The sequence below is a fragment of the Symsagittifera roscoffensis genome, chromosome 2 (genome assembly GCF_963678635.1).
Source record: "Symsagittifera roscoffensis chromosome 2, txSymRosc1.1, whole genome shotgun sequence".
Lineage (NCBI taxonomy): Eukaryota > Metazoa > Xenacoelomorpha > Acoela > Convolutidae > Symsagittifera > Symsagittifera roscoffensis.
In genome coordinates this window covers 226,287-244,547 of record NC_087063.1, presented here as the reverse complement: position 1 = coordinate 244,547, position 18,261 = coordinate 226,287, and the positions used below count along the sequence as shown (strand labels likewise).

General features: G+C 33.0%; 1 protein-coding gene across 1 annotated transcript in view; it reads right to left on the bottom strand.

The window, feature by feature from the left end:
• The window catches only part of LOC134840657 (choline O-acetyltransferase-like), a gene marked incomplete in the record, with an annotated part of 65,741 nt that overhangs the window by 15,104 nt on the left and 32,376 nt on the right, over positions 1-18,261 (bottom strand).

The window sequence follows — 18,261 nt, the reverse complement described above, 5'->3', positions numbered from 1 at the left end:
TCAGCACCAGAGAGATTTGAATTTAACTTAGAAATTAGTTGCCTCTCCAAGAGAACTTCAGCAGCCGCAATAAACCAGTATACCCTAGATCTATTGAGCCTAGCAGAGACTAGTTAAACAACCTGAGACTAGAATAGTATAAGAGTAAGATTAGGATCGGTATTAGACTAAGAAGTTGCACGAATCTATCCGGCCGAAAATAAGATAGCGTGACGAGCAGACGGTGTACCCTATCCGAAATTACTCTATGAGTTAAGACCATCGGTTATAACTCATCTGGTGCGACCATAAGTCTCGAACAAGAGCTTAATAGCTTAGAATTAACCAAAAATAGATTAGAATTTAGACAAAACATTTTTAAAATGTTACACGACGATAATTTAATCGAAATGTCTCTACGACTCAATAGATCAAAGCCGATATTCCGAACGATAATAGAACTACCCGGAATTGGAAGAAGACCTCGAACCAGAGACGACATACGACAAAGTAGAAACTTACCAAATAGTTATATGATAGTACGGCAAAAGCCAACACAAACTTTTATATTTAGAATCTTATTAGCAATGAATTTAGATTTTCATTTGCAAACTTAAATCTTGAAGTCAATCTTCATGATCATTTCAGGCGCTAAACAAAAATATTAATATACAATAACGATTGATAAAAAGATCTCAGATAGTTTTCCTAAAATTCTGCAGTATTCTATAAAACATGTTTGGAAAATATTTATTGAAAATCAAAACAAAAATTAGTAGCATGACAATAAACTGTTAGTAATCATAAAATCATCAGTTGTCCCAGCTTCATCACCTAAAACATAACAGCAATCATAAGCTCACTAATATCATTAAAACACTAAATCTTTTCTTGAATAAATTTAAACCATTTTAAACTTAAATTCACTTAATTTTAAAATCAGATCATCAAGGCTTATCCTTGGATCTTAATTAATTTTCTATTTAATTAAATTTAAAAAACTTGATCATCAAGGCCTATCCTTGGATCAAAAAGAACAATTTTGTTCTCCCCCACCCACTTAGCTAGTGTCTAACGACCTCAAACGTCGATTCACTATCCAACCCTTTCAAAAAACCCAAGACTAATAGAAATTTTTGAACAAAACTAATCATTCAAATTAGGATAAACAGTGAAGAACTTCAGTTATTCATCCTTCACTTGAACCCTCCTCTTACCAGACCCAGGATAAATCTTAGACTCAGTAAGTTTAAAATAGTATCTAACGAACTACTCGCGTTCTAATTATACCTGAACCTTGTGGATCGATTTACTATTCTCCAACCCTTGAACACAATCACTACCCCTAAGTAAGATTAAGTAAGTTAACACCTTAGCTTATACTAGCCACGAGAAAGTAAAAAATCATTCTTCGGAATCGATATACTTTTCTCTCCAACCCTGAACAAATAGACCCAGGTTAAGCTAACCAAAAAATCGTAAGGACTAACAATTTAAGAAAATAGAAATCATCTAACAACTTTTTGCATCCGTCATCCTAAACCTTATGTCATTTAAAAATCTAGGAAACAAACAAACAATCGTTTTACACAACTGTGAAATAGATAACAAAAAATACGACCTTGTAATCACACCTCATACACAAACAGTTGGATATATTAGAACAAAACGACAAACACTAAAAAAGAAAATAATAACCAAACAAAGACAAATAACACGAAAAAGATTTTCCAAAAATAGAAACGCATTTTCAGAATCAGAAACCAAAAATTTAGACGAACTTTATAAATTAAAAGAATCTATAGATAAAAATTGCCCCATTCACGATCAATTATATTTTTCAGACTCAGAAACAACTTCAAATTTATCAAAAAGAGGAAAAAGAAGAATAAAAAAACAATATAAACACAAACCAGTACACTTGTATAATTGGAATCAACCAATTAGACACATCGATAATTGCCCATTAACAGTTATTAAACGAAAAAATGAGCCAAACACACACTCCAAGTGAAGATAGTCCAGACGATGACGATATCTACCCCTTCCTAGTAGATGCACCCGATAATAGAGGACAACATGGTCTTTGTAAGAACTTTCTTCTAAATTTGTTTGAACCCGGAATTAGCCCATGTAAAACAGAGTTCCCAGATGTAAAAATAAAAAGACAGATTATTGATCACTATCTGAAAGATATATGTAACTTAACACAACAATACGGAATCTACACCATAGAATTCAGCTCACCAAACCCAAATCACCGCAAATATGTAATTCAAACAGACGATCTTGATTTAGAATTTTCAAAAGTATTCTCAGAATATATAAAAAGCATAAAATATCATAACTCACAAAGAGCAAACTCCATATTTACTAATGAAGTTTTTGCAATAATATATAGTCATATTTCAATATTAGAAAATGAAAACCTTATCCCGCATATCTCACCGAATGAGACATCCAAACATATAAAGGTACGACATGAAATCACACTATTCTCAACTTTTCTACATATAATTAATGAAAATTTCACTAAAGATGAAGTTTCACAACATACAAAACATGACTTACAAAAAATTTTGGCATGGTTTATAATAGATTATTTCACACATAATATAGATTTAATTTCACAAGCAAGAAAAAATTTCAGACCCCAAAATTCAAACGATGATACCGCCATCACAGAACAATCAGACTACGTTTGGGACCCCGAATGGTGTCATTATGCGTTCATAAATATCCCACAATCAATCTCAAGTCAGGCAATAAGTACAATACCTTATGTAAGAGATTATGTAAGGGTAATACCATTATCCATTGATGCAACACCATTAAACTACAATACATTTTTACCCGATACGCGAAATAACAGTTTAAATTCGACCGTCATACACAATGAAAACCTTAATGGAACTAGGAACCTCACTCAACAAGATATTCAAACACCATCACACTTCATAAATGAAGAAATCGTCCAAACAACAACAACTACACAACAAAGTATTTCACCGATACGTCCAAATTTAATAACACCAAGAAATACAAACACTTCACTAGCACAAGTAACCTTACAATCAACCGTTAAACCTTCGGTTGCTCCAATATATTCACAAATAGATTATCAAACATATAGACCCATGACAATACCGTCAAAAACACGCAGAACATTCACAAGAAACACTTTTGCGGATCATAATTATAATTACACACATTCATCAAAAACAAACTATCCCCCACGAAAAAATAATAATAATCAGATAAGATCTCAATATTGGTATAATCCAATGGCAACAACCAACTCAGTAAATTAATATTGGGATAATCCAATGGCAACAACCAACTCAGTAAATTTTCAAACTAATTCACATCCTCCACAGGATCGTAGTGAAAATTACCCATTCTTTCAACAGAATAAAAATAAAAAACAAGCATCTCATCAAACGGATTATCTATCCTCTGATGATGATTATTTACAACCAGATATATTTGCACCATACACTCAAGAATATCGTGGACGAAGAGTGCAGAAACCACATACACATCATAGAATTTCTTCTCCACACCCAATAGATACACAAAATCAACAACCAATACAAATGCAAAACCCAATTAATACACAATCTTTTCAACCAATTCAGCCACAAAACCCAATGATCACACACTCGTATCAACCAACACAAATGCAAAATGAAATACCACTCCCATATTACCTTCAACAACACGAAATAACAAAAAATCAACTTTCAAATTTTTCACAAATGCCAAATGCCGCAGAATCATTACAAATGACAATGAATCCATACCTTATGGGTGGATCATCAATAACATCAAACAAACCATTAATGGTATTCACAGGAACAGACCCTGAATATTCTGTAGAAGATTATTTAAATGCAGTAACAGCAAATTTAATTTTAAATATAGGACCTGAACCAATTAATACGCCACTACATCAAAATTGGATACATCGACGCACAGCGTTGATACAGACAACCTTAGACGGCGCAGCCCAAAAATGGTTTTCAGTAATGCCTATAGAAATAAAATCAAATTGGAAAAGATTTACACAAGAATTTTCAAAAATGTTTGACTCCGAAAGAAACAAACAACAACAAAGAGTTTTATGTAATGAAATTCGCAGATTACCAAATGAAACCATCAAACAATTAGCAGTACGTATCGAAACACTAGTTCGAAAAGCATATTCATTAAATACACACGACTATAAAAACACAAAAATGACAGAAATCTTAATGATGACCTTAACACCTCAATTAAGGAAAATAGCAATAAAAAAGAGAGCATCCCATCCCTCCTCAATTCGAGAGCCCGATTTAGATTTTCGAAAACTAGTAGACAAACTAGAGCAAGCGGAAATCACAATGAAACTTGAAGAAACAGAAAATCTGAAATTACAATATGTTAACCGAATTGAAACAAATACCACAAATATCAACAATGTACAGGAATCAGATACAGACCTCGTTGAAAAAATCACTGAAATACTCAATATTTATGAAAAACACCCAAACTTTAAAGGCAAACCATCTTTCAAAAAATGGTGTAATTATTGCCGACGTTACGGACATAGTATTTCTGAATGTAGACAAAAACAACAGGACAATCAAAACAAACCTCAAAAATATAAAGAACCAAATAAATCATTCTATCAATACATGAAGAAAGATCAAAATCTACCAAACAAAAATGTATACAGCAACAACAGTTCAAGAAAACCACTTCCAAACAATACCAATTACACGAGAACCCAATCACCATATAACTCAAGTTATAGAGGAAGATCACCAGAACGAAGAAATACACAAAATTCGTCAAAAAATCATTACAATAGACCAAATAGTCGAAATAACTACTCCAGATCAAATTCAAATACAACACAATTTGTTTCTAGATCTAATTCCCAATCAAGGAATAAATACTATCCAAACAATCAGTCACGAAACTCATCATATAATAGAAATAGAAACTACTCCAATAATCGAAATAGAAGTTATTCAAACAACCGAAACCAGAATTACCCGAACAATCGATCAAGGAATAACTCATATAACAGATCAAACAATAACAGACCAAACAATAATTATCAAAACAGATCACAAAATAATTCACAAAATCGACATTCAAGTTATAATAATCGTTATAGAAATTATTCCCAATCACCACACAGAAATAATAACCATTATAATAATTCTAACAATCGCCACACAAGTAGTACACCTAAACATCAAAGACATATTAATCACGTACAATCAAATCCAGAAACAACATCAGACCCCCCAGGTATTGATGACACAGTAAATGACAAACTACTACTAAATCAAATAAACTGTGGATCATCAGATTCAGAAAGTGATACAGAAAACACTATCTCCATCAATATGATAGCAGTCGAAAATGACTACGAACCTATTATATATGAACAACCTTTTTCATCACATATTTATGAAAATCAATTAGAACTCCTTCACAATTATTATATTGAACCCATCCATTCCACACAAACGGCACAAGAAACTAACGAAATCAACACTACAAATCAATCCAATGAAAATGACAAAACAAAATGCTTGAATACAAATCACATCTATCAAAATATACAAAAAGAACAACCCAAAGAAAAAATTTGGACAATACCATTTCTTTTAGAAAGTCCAAGAAACAAAGAATTTCAACCACCAGATCTTGAAATTGATTTTTTAATTGATTCAGGAGCAGAATCAAACATAATAAACATTCCCACATGGAATGAGATAAAAACATTACACCCAAAACTAACACCTCATGAAACCTCCAGTAAACTAGCAACAGCACAAGGATCAACATTGGTAAACTATGGAAAAATTCAATTATTTCTTCTCCCCACAAGAACAATAGAGCAAAATAAAATTTTAAATAAACCATTTAAACAAATATTTCATATCACTGATATTAAACACAATATCATTGGAATACCATTTATCTCTAAATATATACCAACAATCAACATTTTGAATAGTAAAATACTAATCAAAGATAAATACACAAAAACAAAAGACACATCCCTAACATTTTTTCAAAGATTAAATAAACAACCACCATTCTTTTCAAAATTTTATCCAATATATAACCAACAAAAAAAACACCTGAAACCACTATCAGGAAACATATATAATTTTTCAATAAAACAAGTTCACCAATATGATAAAAAACAAAATAAACAACAACTCTATATGTCAGACTTTGAATTCAAACCTATCCATAAATTTTTCAAAATCACAATTTCATCCATAAAATATTTGGAAAACTCGAATTCAGATATTATTTCGTTACATGTATACAATAATACACCCTATCAAGTAACATTACCTTTAGGACTTTTGGGATATTGCGAAACCAACGCTACAATATCACCAGTACACGAAAAAGCATACCGCGTAAATAATATACTCCAATTATTAGATATTTGTCAATCCACAATTCTTAATGAAGAATTATCCATAAATAATATAATAAGTAATGAAAAAAGAAATACAGATTATTTCACAAAAACCCCATATTTCAAACCTACATTCAACATAAATAACTATACAGAGAATCAACAGAAATTTTTAACAATGTTTAACTTCCAACATTCACAAATAACACAAGACGAATTTGATAAGTTAGCCAAACAGCTAATAAAATATTCATCAGTCTATGCAACATCCAAATTTGATGTTGGCAAAATCAGTTCATCACTACATCTCCCATTAAAACCTGACGCAGTTTTCAAAAAACAAAGAGCAAGTAAAGTACCAATTCATTTACACGATAAAGTGAACAGATTACTCGATATTTTAGAACAATACAAAATTATATCACCGGTAAACAAAGAAGAACAACCAAAAGGTAACACATTTATCAACCTTGTTATCATCCTAGCAAAAGGAGAATCATTAAAAATTGTTCATTAAAAAGGAGAATCGTTCTAGACGCTAGATATCTTAATTCACTAATAGACGAATCAAAATGCAATTGGCCTATTGAACCAATACAAGTTATTTTAACAAAAATAAACGGAAAATACTTTACAACCGCAGATATGAATAGTGCATATAATCAAATGCCACTAGATGAACAATCGCGACGCTTAACACAATTTGCTATTGGAAATCAGCAATATGAATTCAACCGCCTATTCTATGGAATATCCATAGGACCAGCAGCATTTTCAGCTTTTATGAGCAAAATTTTTAGACCACTAATACTCAAGAAAAACGCAATCACCTATTTAGACGATGTTTTTATGCAATCACAGACAAAAGAAGAAATGTTTAATGTTTTAGAAAACTATCACAAAATACTTCAGAACAAAAATCTGAAGGCCGCCCCCGATAAATCACACTTCTTTTTAACACGAGTTAAATTCTTAGGACACAATATAGAAAGAAAAACAATCACTCCATTAAAATCACGCATTGATGCTATTCAGAAGCTCCAACCACCAACAAACAAAAAGAAAATCCAAGAATTCCTTGGAATGTTAAATTTTTTAAGCAAATATGTCTATAAAATGCAATTATACCTAAGACCATTCTATAATATACTTAGACAACAAAATAATTTTGAATGGAACACAGAACATCAAGCACAATTTGAAGAAATTAAAAAACTCTTAACTGAACAAATTTTGAATACAATTCCAGATCCAAATCAACCATTCTATGCAATATGCGATGCTTCGAATTTTGGCATCGGCGCAGCATTATTACAATCACACAATGGCACAAACAAAATGAATCTTATATCAGCAAATTCTCGATTATTCACTCAAGCAGAGCTACGACTCTCAACTCTAATGAGAGAATGTACAGCCATAATATATACACTAACAGAATATGAATTTCTGATACTTGGATCAAAACATCCAACAGTTCTATTCACAGATCACAAATCAATCATTTTTCTCTTTACACAAAAATCTAATCCAAATCACCGAGTTTATAGATTTCAATTAATTCTAATGAAATTCCCAAACTTACATATAGTTTGGACAGCAGGAAAGAATCTTGCATTACCAGACACTTTAAGTCGAAATACACCACCTGAATTACTTACACGTAAAACTACAGTTGAAATACCCAAAAACATAAAATTTTATCTTGCAGAAAACGAAACATCACCCCGACTAGAATGCAAATATGCAGTAAAAACTGACGTTGAACAATCACAAATAAATAATCTACAACACTTCCCACTTTATTTAGATTGCCAAAATAACCACTACGAAGTTGATCTACTTGGAACATCAACTTTTAAACCAATTCCATATTCACAATGGATAAAAAATAACACCCAACAAAAAAGAGTAAAACAACACCCGCATAAAAAAGACCTTTTTCCGTTAATTGAAAAAGAAAATCTAACTGATAAAATAAATTTATCAGGACCGCAAACAAACGATTCAAAATACACAATAAATCAAGTTTTTGACCTCCATGACCCACTTGATACAATTCCTTTATCTAAATTAGAAATAGAAAACATTTTTCTCCCCCCCAACAGATAAAATTACAATTAATACTTTGAAACAATATCAAAATCTTGACCCAATAATTAGACAACTAAAATCATGGCACAAATATATAACTAAACCCGTAAAGGCAGATACAACAATATTAGGAAATAAAACACTCCTCCGATATTTTCGAAAATTTAATAATACAACAATTAATGAAAACACAGACCTTCTAGAATACCAATTAAATGAATCTACAGTTCCCTGTCTCCCTTTAAGTATGATTCTCATAGCTTTTAATATCTCACATACACAAAACATTAAAGGACACTCTGGATCAGAGAAAACATATTCAAATTTCATACAAAACTTTTATTTTCCAAATGCACCAATTTGGATAAAAGTACTATGCAATGATTGTATAGTATGTCAGCTAAATAAACCTTATCCAAATCAAAAACAAATAGGACAAAAACAAGACTTTAAAGGACAAAGTTTGTACTTTAACCACCGTATTTCATTTGATACAAAAGGACCAATTTCACCATCATCCGAAGGAAACTCCTACATTATGGTAACTGTTGACGCATTTACACATTATGTAGCACTTAGCCCAGTACCACATTGTAACGCTTATTACGCTTACACAACACTTTATGAACACTGGATAGCCAAATTCGGACAACCAGAAATTTTAGTTACAGACAACGGTACGGAATTCATAAATAATGAAATCATCACACTATGTCATTTATATAACATCAAACACAAACCACGTACATCTCACGCACCTTGGACAAACGGCTTAGTCGAAGGTATGAACCGTTCACTACAAGAATATCTTAGATGTATCATCAATGGAAATGATACAAAATACACCGAATGGTCAGCAGATGTAAAACTATTTCCCTTAGCATATAATTCACAAATCACGACAACTCTAGGAATGTCACCACATGAAATGGTTTTTAATCAAAAGCCACGCAAACCAATTATGTTTACAGCAAACTCTCATAAACATGCACAAAGTCATTGTCAACCGAATAAAGACTCAATTTGTTATAACCTACCTTTACACACACACGATGAAGATCATTTTCATCACCCACAAATTCTTAAATTAGCCTCCAGTACACACACCGAATGGATTTTAAACAGAGATAAAAAACACAATGAAATTTACCAAAAAGTAACAAAAAAGTTGTTACAAAGGCAAAACATTAATGAACAAATAAATTCACGCTTTACACCAGCCTCCGATTTAAAAATTGGAACATTTGTTTTAATACCCAATTTTAACACTCAAAAAGGAATTTCTAAAAAATTACAACCCCTTCGTAAAGGACCATACCAAATAATTGCCAAACCCACTGATGTCACATATAAAATCACCGACTCAGACAAAAAAGAAATTATTCAACATCGAAACAATCTATTACCTTATTACCCAAAAGAATACGCACTACGCGAACTAACTCAATTATATTCTTTCACAGGTTTAAAAGTTATTCAAAATAACCCACATACGGAGAATAAAACAAAGGAACAACATGACATTCATCTCGAAAATACAAATAAAAAATAAAACTACAACAAAAAACAATACAAAAAAGCTAGATCAAAATATACCTCAAAAAGAAAGAAAAAATAGAAAATTGACAAAAAAAATAATACCCCAAGAACAAATCGACAAATCAGAACATATAGAGTCATCACGACTTAGAAATCAATCACGTAAAAACTATAAAACATTCATCCCACAATCTAAAATATTAAAGAAAGTCGAATTTCAAAAACAGCTTTAATTTTATATTTCATAATCTTTGCACCTCTGAAATATTTTGAACTTTCATTTTTCAAAAAAACATGCTGACAAACACGCAGCGACTCTAGTTCATAATTAGCCAATAGGATTCATCCAATCCGTCACCTTCTCTAACTCTAGCACAAATCAACTAGACGAACTATTTTAAAACTCCAGGCATATCTATAAGTATAACTTTGCAACCTCCAGGTCAAAAATAAGCAAACCACTTCAACTTGACAACTAAAATAAATATCACCATAATATCATAACCCTCCCTCATCTAATAACCCAAAAATTAACAATATTTCCCCAACTCAGACCTCAAATACCCCCCAAAACAAATATGTTAAATTAGCCTAAAGTAAAAGAACGACCATTTTAATTAGCCTAAAGTATAAAAATCTCAAAAATACCCCAGATTATTTGACAAATAAAAATAAAGAAAAAGAAGACCTCCCGATCACCATAAAATGTGCCCCCAACAATTTTTCACAAAACTCAACCCACTTGTCAAAAAACCAATAAATAATTCGACCACACATGAAAATTGCCTCAAACACCAAAAAATATTCGATCGAGAAGCCATTTCTTAAATGCTCTTCTCTCGACCAGTCAACATAATTCTTAACATTCTCATAAACTTTTTAACGATATTTAAACTTTTAATCATATTTCTTTTTGATACCTTTGAATCTTTTGTAATAATCTTAATCATTTTTTGCAATATTTTTTAAATTTTCTATTCCATATTTGAACTATACCTCCAACTTTCGAAAGCTATTGACTATATCCACAGGTACGATTCACAAAACTTATCTAAATGATACGAACCATTTTTAGTAGAACAGATATTTTTTTACTATTTGTAATTTTTATAACATTTCTATCATCCCTCATCTTGACAATATGCAAATGTATAAAGAAAGCAATCATCACATTCGCCCTAGCAACAATCCTCCTAATTCTTTTTCTAGAAGAATACTATAATAAACATAAATTTTTCCACTAAAAGAATAAATAAAAAACCATCAAAAATTGCTAACCAACAATCACACAGTCAGTCTTCACCGACATCATCCCAAGATAACCCAACACCACCTTCAACTACCCAAAACCCCCAAACATCCACACGAATATCCTTTCAAGATAACCCATATACCTTTGAAGAACGACACGCTCGCTTATCTGAACCACTAGAACCAGTTCAACGACAAGCACCTCTAAGCGAACCAATATATAACTTATACCCAACACTACCACAAGAATTAAGTAGAATACGAAATCCTAGTCAAAACCAAAATACAGTCGAAATAAATAGACAAATTATACATCCTCGACGAAACAGAAATTTTCAAACTCCCCGAGTTCATTTTGATATACCTCAATCCCCATCACAAAGTACTCCAGAAAACCCCATTGGTATATTACCAGAAACCCCTACGCTTCTTTCACAACGTAGCACCTCAAGCCTACCCTCAGATTACTTAGGTTCAACACCAACATCTGAACAAATACGTGAAAATCCCTTTAACCCCACAAACCAAACTTCACGACTACCATATTGGACAACACATTCATTCACACAAGGTGAACCAAATTTAATCAATGATCCAATAGATATTTCTACGGATACAACAACATCCTCATCACTACCAGAAACATTATCACTACCATCAACACCATCAATAAGCCAGATTTCACCAACGCCTTTTAACTTAAATTTCCCAAATAACCTCGACGCTAGATATCGAGAACAATCATCAACAAATATTCCTTTAAGACTAGACTGGAATACATTCACAGCACCTCCACCATTATTTGGACAACACCCAGAAAGTAACCGACTTCACAACTGGGCACTCAATAGACTACAATATCGACAAGACATCCACGAAGACATTCGTGATCATAACATCCAAATACTCCAACAAAATAGTCTACAATTAAAATTTGAAATCACGGTTAAACTAAACAACATTACTCAACATCCCTACCCATTAAACCCGCCAAATATAACAGCTCAATCACTACCACCACCATTTATAACAACTGAAGTAATATACAAATACGACAGATATACCAAAAAGACAATTGGTTACATCACATTTTATAACCCATACTCAGGATTATCATACACATGTATATTCCAAAAATATTAATTTTTCTCCAACTCTTTTTTCTAGTAATCTCCAATCAGAACATAAACCCTTCCCCCCGCACAGGACCCCAAGATTTATTAGTAACACATTACGATTGTGAAGAAAATGAACAAAAAACACTACACAAATATGCAATAAATCAAGTATCACAATGCGAAACAGAACCACAAGCTATAGAAACTACAAATATAATAGCGACACTTTATTCAAAAGCCCGAGCAACAACAGTTATAGGATATAAATTCACAGCAACATTTTCTGAAAAGAAAGTACATTGTTCACAAGTCTCAAATGGAAATAAAAACCGACTTGACCACGAATCATTCTACCAGAGTAATATCGAACGACTTTTACATCTCAATCCCGAAGATTGTAAAAACGAGTTACTCCGACTAAATATCACAAGAAATAAAAACGCAGATAGAAAGTTAGTATATTTCCAAATTTTTTCAGATTCTGTACATCAAGCAGAACTTGAAAGATATCAAGGACATATAAAATTAGATGAAAAATACCCATACAACGGCGCACACGGAAGATTAACTTATGACATACACGATAAACACTGGATACCACATATTGGTATAAATAACCCATCAAACTGCAAAGCAGACACAAAAAATAAAGGATATCAAGAAATAATGTTTTTCGATTGGAAAATACAACTCGAAAAAATACAACTCACACGCGATTTATCTGACAACACAATGATCTATCAAGGAATTAGATTACCTTGTAAAAACGACCAAGGCTATTGTGACCCTACAACACGAACACAAGCAACAATTGTTTGGTTCCCCGAAGACACATGTACAACATTTCAAGTAGCAAAAATACACGCTCGTATGATAAAATTTCACGAAAAATATTTTATACAATCAATCCCATATGAACAAGTAAATCCATCACGAAAACAAAGTTCTAATTTTAGAAACATACACAATATAGAAAATAAATTGACACGTTTTCAAATATATCAAGAAACAGAACTTGCATGTAAATACAGAAATCCACTTCACAAAACACAATACTCCGAAATATTAGTTGAATACGAAAAAGGATTCGACATGACCACTGGAAAAGTAAAAATCGACCCACACGCCACAAGTCACCCTATAAACGAAGGAACATCATATATACCAGTTGATTTTCAAAAAAGTAAAGGTCAACCTGGTGGACATCTAAAGCCCCATGACACTAGAAGCACACGTTTACAAGAACTATCACTAATGAATAGTACATATTTCGGTAATATCCACTACGATATTCACCTAGATATGAAATTAGACTACACAATTAGCCGAATTTTTCAAGAAATGTCACTCTCTGAATTAGAAACACTTCACCAACTATGCGAATTAGAAAGGACACAAATCCTACAATCACTTGCACTAGCAGTATTAAAAATACCCTACGCAGGATATTTACTATCAGGAAATAGATCAAATTTTTTAGACTATGAGGGAAACATTTTATGGTTCTATACCTGTACCAAAAAAGTATCACTATCTTTTATAAGAATAAAGTACATTTCGTTGACACACTTTCAAGACGAACCTATTTCTGGGATACCGCAGTCCCATGTGGATCAGAAAATAGCCACAATGTAGTACAACTGAACCCTGATGAAGATAAATATTACCTTCTTACCCCATATCCCACATTAATGCAATCACTCAAAAAATTTTCACCTGAAAGCATTAGAGCTATTGCTCGAAACCCAAATATTGACCTACAGTCAATTGGAATAAAATCAAAATCCGATATCCAACATCACATTAGAACACAACAATTCCAAGAATTATTAACACAAATGGACACTATACAAAGACAATCAATTGACCAAAACTTACGCAAACTTGCCGAAACCGCAGGATTTGCAGATATTTATACACAAGACTATAGCGGATATTTTAAAGACATTAAAGACTATATATATCTAAACGGTGAAAAATACCGACCACAAGATATCTCACCTATAAATATTTTTAGCTTTGTTACACTCAAAAATGAAATTCTTGATTTTCTAGGATGGCCCTATTACATCTTAGAAAAATTAACTATTTTATACGCAATGTTTAACTTTATAGGATTTCTTTTTTCACTTTTAAAAGGAATCTATAATACATGCGCTATACACACACAAGTAAATAGACAAGCAAGTGTAGCACGCATGCTATTTGCAGGATTTTTTGGAATTTTTTCATCATCAATAAACAAAATTCTTTTAGACGCACAAATAAAAGAATACAACACAAAAATAGCAACAAGACAGAACACATATGACGAAGAACATAACAATGTAGAAATAACGCCCACAGCACCACAGTTACCACCCCTACCACATAACCATCCATTATCCCTAGTCCCACGAAATTTTCGAAATTTAGCAATAACACATAATCCAAATTTTAGACCAACCATATCACAAAGTCCCATTCAACATATAATGACACATCATTCACTAGATGAAAATACATATGAACAAATTATAGAACAACCCCATACCACCGCTTTTCAGTCTCAAAATATAAATTTTTTTAGCCCACGATGAGCCGACAACTTGGATCCCTACACCGCTCAAATTTCCATCCAACCAACCTCAACACTCCAATAACAATAATTCCAGTTTTTGCTTTCCCGCCACCCGATTTCCCAACCAAATATTGAAACCCCTGATGAATTTGCAGACTCTGAACCATCTCCATCCAATAATTTTCAAACCAACTCCTCAGTTTTTTCAAAACCCCCTTTTCAACCAATCCCACCAAATAACCCACTCCCATCCATTTCTACACCCTCTTATGCTTCACAAGTCACCCCAACCTACTCTTCATTTCATTCAGACCGATCACCCAATTCTCCAGATACTCCCCAAATCTCCCAAGAACTAGATAATTTTGTCACCCTACAACAACAACCCTTCCACCTTGAAAACCCCACTATAAATCAGATTTCATCCACAATAGAATCATCAAACCCACCTACCCCTACATCCTCTTCAGCTTATACCGCATCATTAGCACCATCATCCACATCCACCGAATCATCAATTAGCACTAATAGAGCTTACCGCACTTTCAAAAGAAAATTCCCAAACCATCCATTTCCAACAAAACCAGGAACAGCCCGTGAATATATTAATCATCCAAATCACACTAACACGAAAGAATTTTTAGCAATCACCTTACCTTCATTTCCACAGTATACTTTGAACACCCCTACAGATACTAACGATACACGTAGCTTTGTAGATGAACAAGTTTTAATGCCTACACTTCATTGGACATCATATTATCATTTTACTAACCCCCTTTGCCTACCTTTATCTAATACTCACAGCGATATAGAACGAAATCAAGATATGCTATATCGACTCACTACACCACTAACACATAGACAATTTACTTACATCGGATATAAAAAATCACTAAAAACATACACTGCACCCCGAGCTAACGAATATACGCTAGAATATTACGATCATAATATCATCAGAACTAACCAAGACCAATTTTTAGATGATGATCGCTTCGCTAACCCACAAATCACAGAAAAATTTTTCATCAAAACACCATATGTTTTTACACTCAATATATTTGATCGCAAATTCGACCACATCATTTCTGAAGCACTAACCGACACACAAGCTTACGAAAGTTTTAAAGAAAGATTTCATTTATTTTCACTAACCTTTCATTTCCTTGCACCACATGAACGAGATTTGCACTGCTCACACGACATTATGTTACGCACTAAACAAACCCACACATATACATATTACCGCTTTATACAAAATCACTTTGACCTGCACACTCCATCAAGACAACCACACCATCGTTTTCAATTTATTAACTCTAAATACACATCACCATTTTTTCTAAACTTCACTTATTGCATCAAAGATACTAACCTTCACGGTATTCTTCGCAATTATGATCCCATAACCCAAATGTATATTTTTTGTCACATCACAAAGACCTTCAACGCAGAAGAATCCAGAACCTTCCTTATCCCACATGAATTTGTTCAACCTATAGAAATCCCCATATTAGAATTCATCCACAACACTAAATATAACCACAAATTATATAATCTCATCCAAAACAAACCTTATGATTTTACAGTTGGCACTGAAGAACTAAAAACCATTAAAGCACTTCAAATGCTTTGGCCACTGCTTCAAACTAAAAACATCATTCGCATATTAGCAAAGTTACTAACAAATTCCGACATAATCAACGACATCTTCCCCCACGGTTTTTTCCCCGACGACTAACAGGTAAGTATAATTTATCATATTCTTCACTAATAAATTTGAAATAACCCTAACCCTAACCCTAACCCTGGCCTAACCCACCAGAGAGGACGTCCTGAGCATGCTCTATAGCCGGCCTAACCCACCGCGCTACATCCACGCTTTGTGACCACACTTCTATTTTTAATAAGAGGTACTCAAGGGTGAGTAACTCTTCAAAATAACCGAACTAAAACAAAAAGCTTTTGTGAAAACAACTTACCAAAATCATAATTAAAACACCGAACTAATAAAAATTTTATAAAATGTAAATTATACCTTGCAGTATATAGATCAGCATACAACACCAAAGACGAACATCCAAAGACAAAAGGACCCCACTACACTCGAAAAAGAATGGCCAACCACAATCAATATGCCGTCCACAATCACAACTCAAAGGATTTAGAGTACGACTTGACTTCGCAGAAAAGGACTTCATTGAACTAGACCAATGACCACCTCGATGTTCAAGTATACGTACAGATCCGAGTAACCAGGCATCCCCTCCACGCACAATCTCCACGCCATTCCCAGACTAGGTTGAACACAAAAGAAGTTCTCTACATGAAACAGAAAAACCTGTCATAACAAACCATTCTGAAATCAGATTTGAGTTTGTTGAGAAAACCCAGTCGTTGTCATAAGAAGACACAACGATTGATCCTGGAACTTCTCTAACAGGAGAACCCAGAAGAAATATGATGTTCGCCAAATACCAACGTCCATCATCCATCCTTTGAATTGCAGAAAAACTATTCTAAAAAACTCTGTAAAACCCGGATGGGTGGAACCTGATCTAAACTACATTTTATGATTGGATAAATTAGATATTTTACCACTGTAAAGTATTTAATATTAACCAATCATGATCCATCTAACTAACAACCCACTTATTTGTAAGTGCTGAAATTACTTGTAATTTCAGCACCAGAGAGATTTGAATTTAACTTAGAAATTAGTTGCCTCTCCAAGAGAACTTCAGCAGCCGCAATAAACCAGTATACCCTAGATCTATTGAGCCTAGCAGAGACTAGTTAAACAACCTGAGACTAGAATAGTATAAGAGTAAGATTAGGATCGGTATTAGACTAAGAAGTTGCACGAATCTATCCGGCCGAAAATAAGATAGCGTGACGAGCAGACGGTTTACCCTATCCGAAATTACTCTATGAGTTAAGACCATCGGTTATAACTCAAATGTCATGAAACGTTTTTTTTAGTGCTGAGAAAAATGATTTAAAGTTTTTGCTTTCTGGACGAATTTAGAGAAGAGCTAATCTTCAAACTGGTTCATAATACAAGCAAGCTTGCGAGGATAGTTTTTGCTGCCAGTCTTTTTAAAAACAGTTTCGGTTCTTTTTCAAAAGTAGACTTTTCAAGAATTTCAAAATTCAAATCTTCGAAAAAGCTCAAAAACATTAGTCTTAGAATTTTAGAAACTCACTATTTAGTGAGCTTAGATAGATGAACAGATTCACAAACATAACTTAATAACTGATAGGCTTGTGGCCAATTTGAT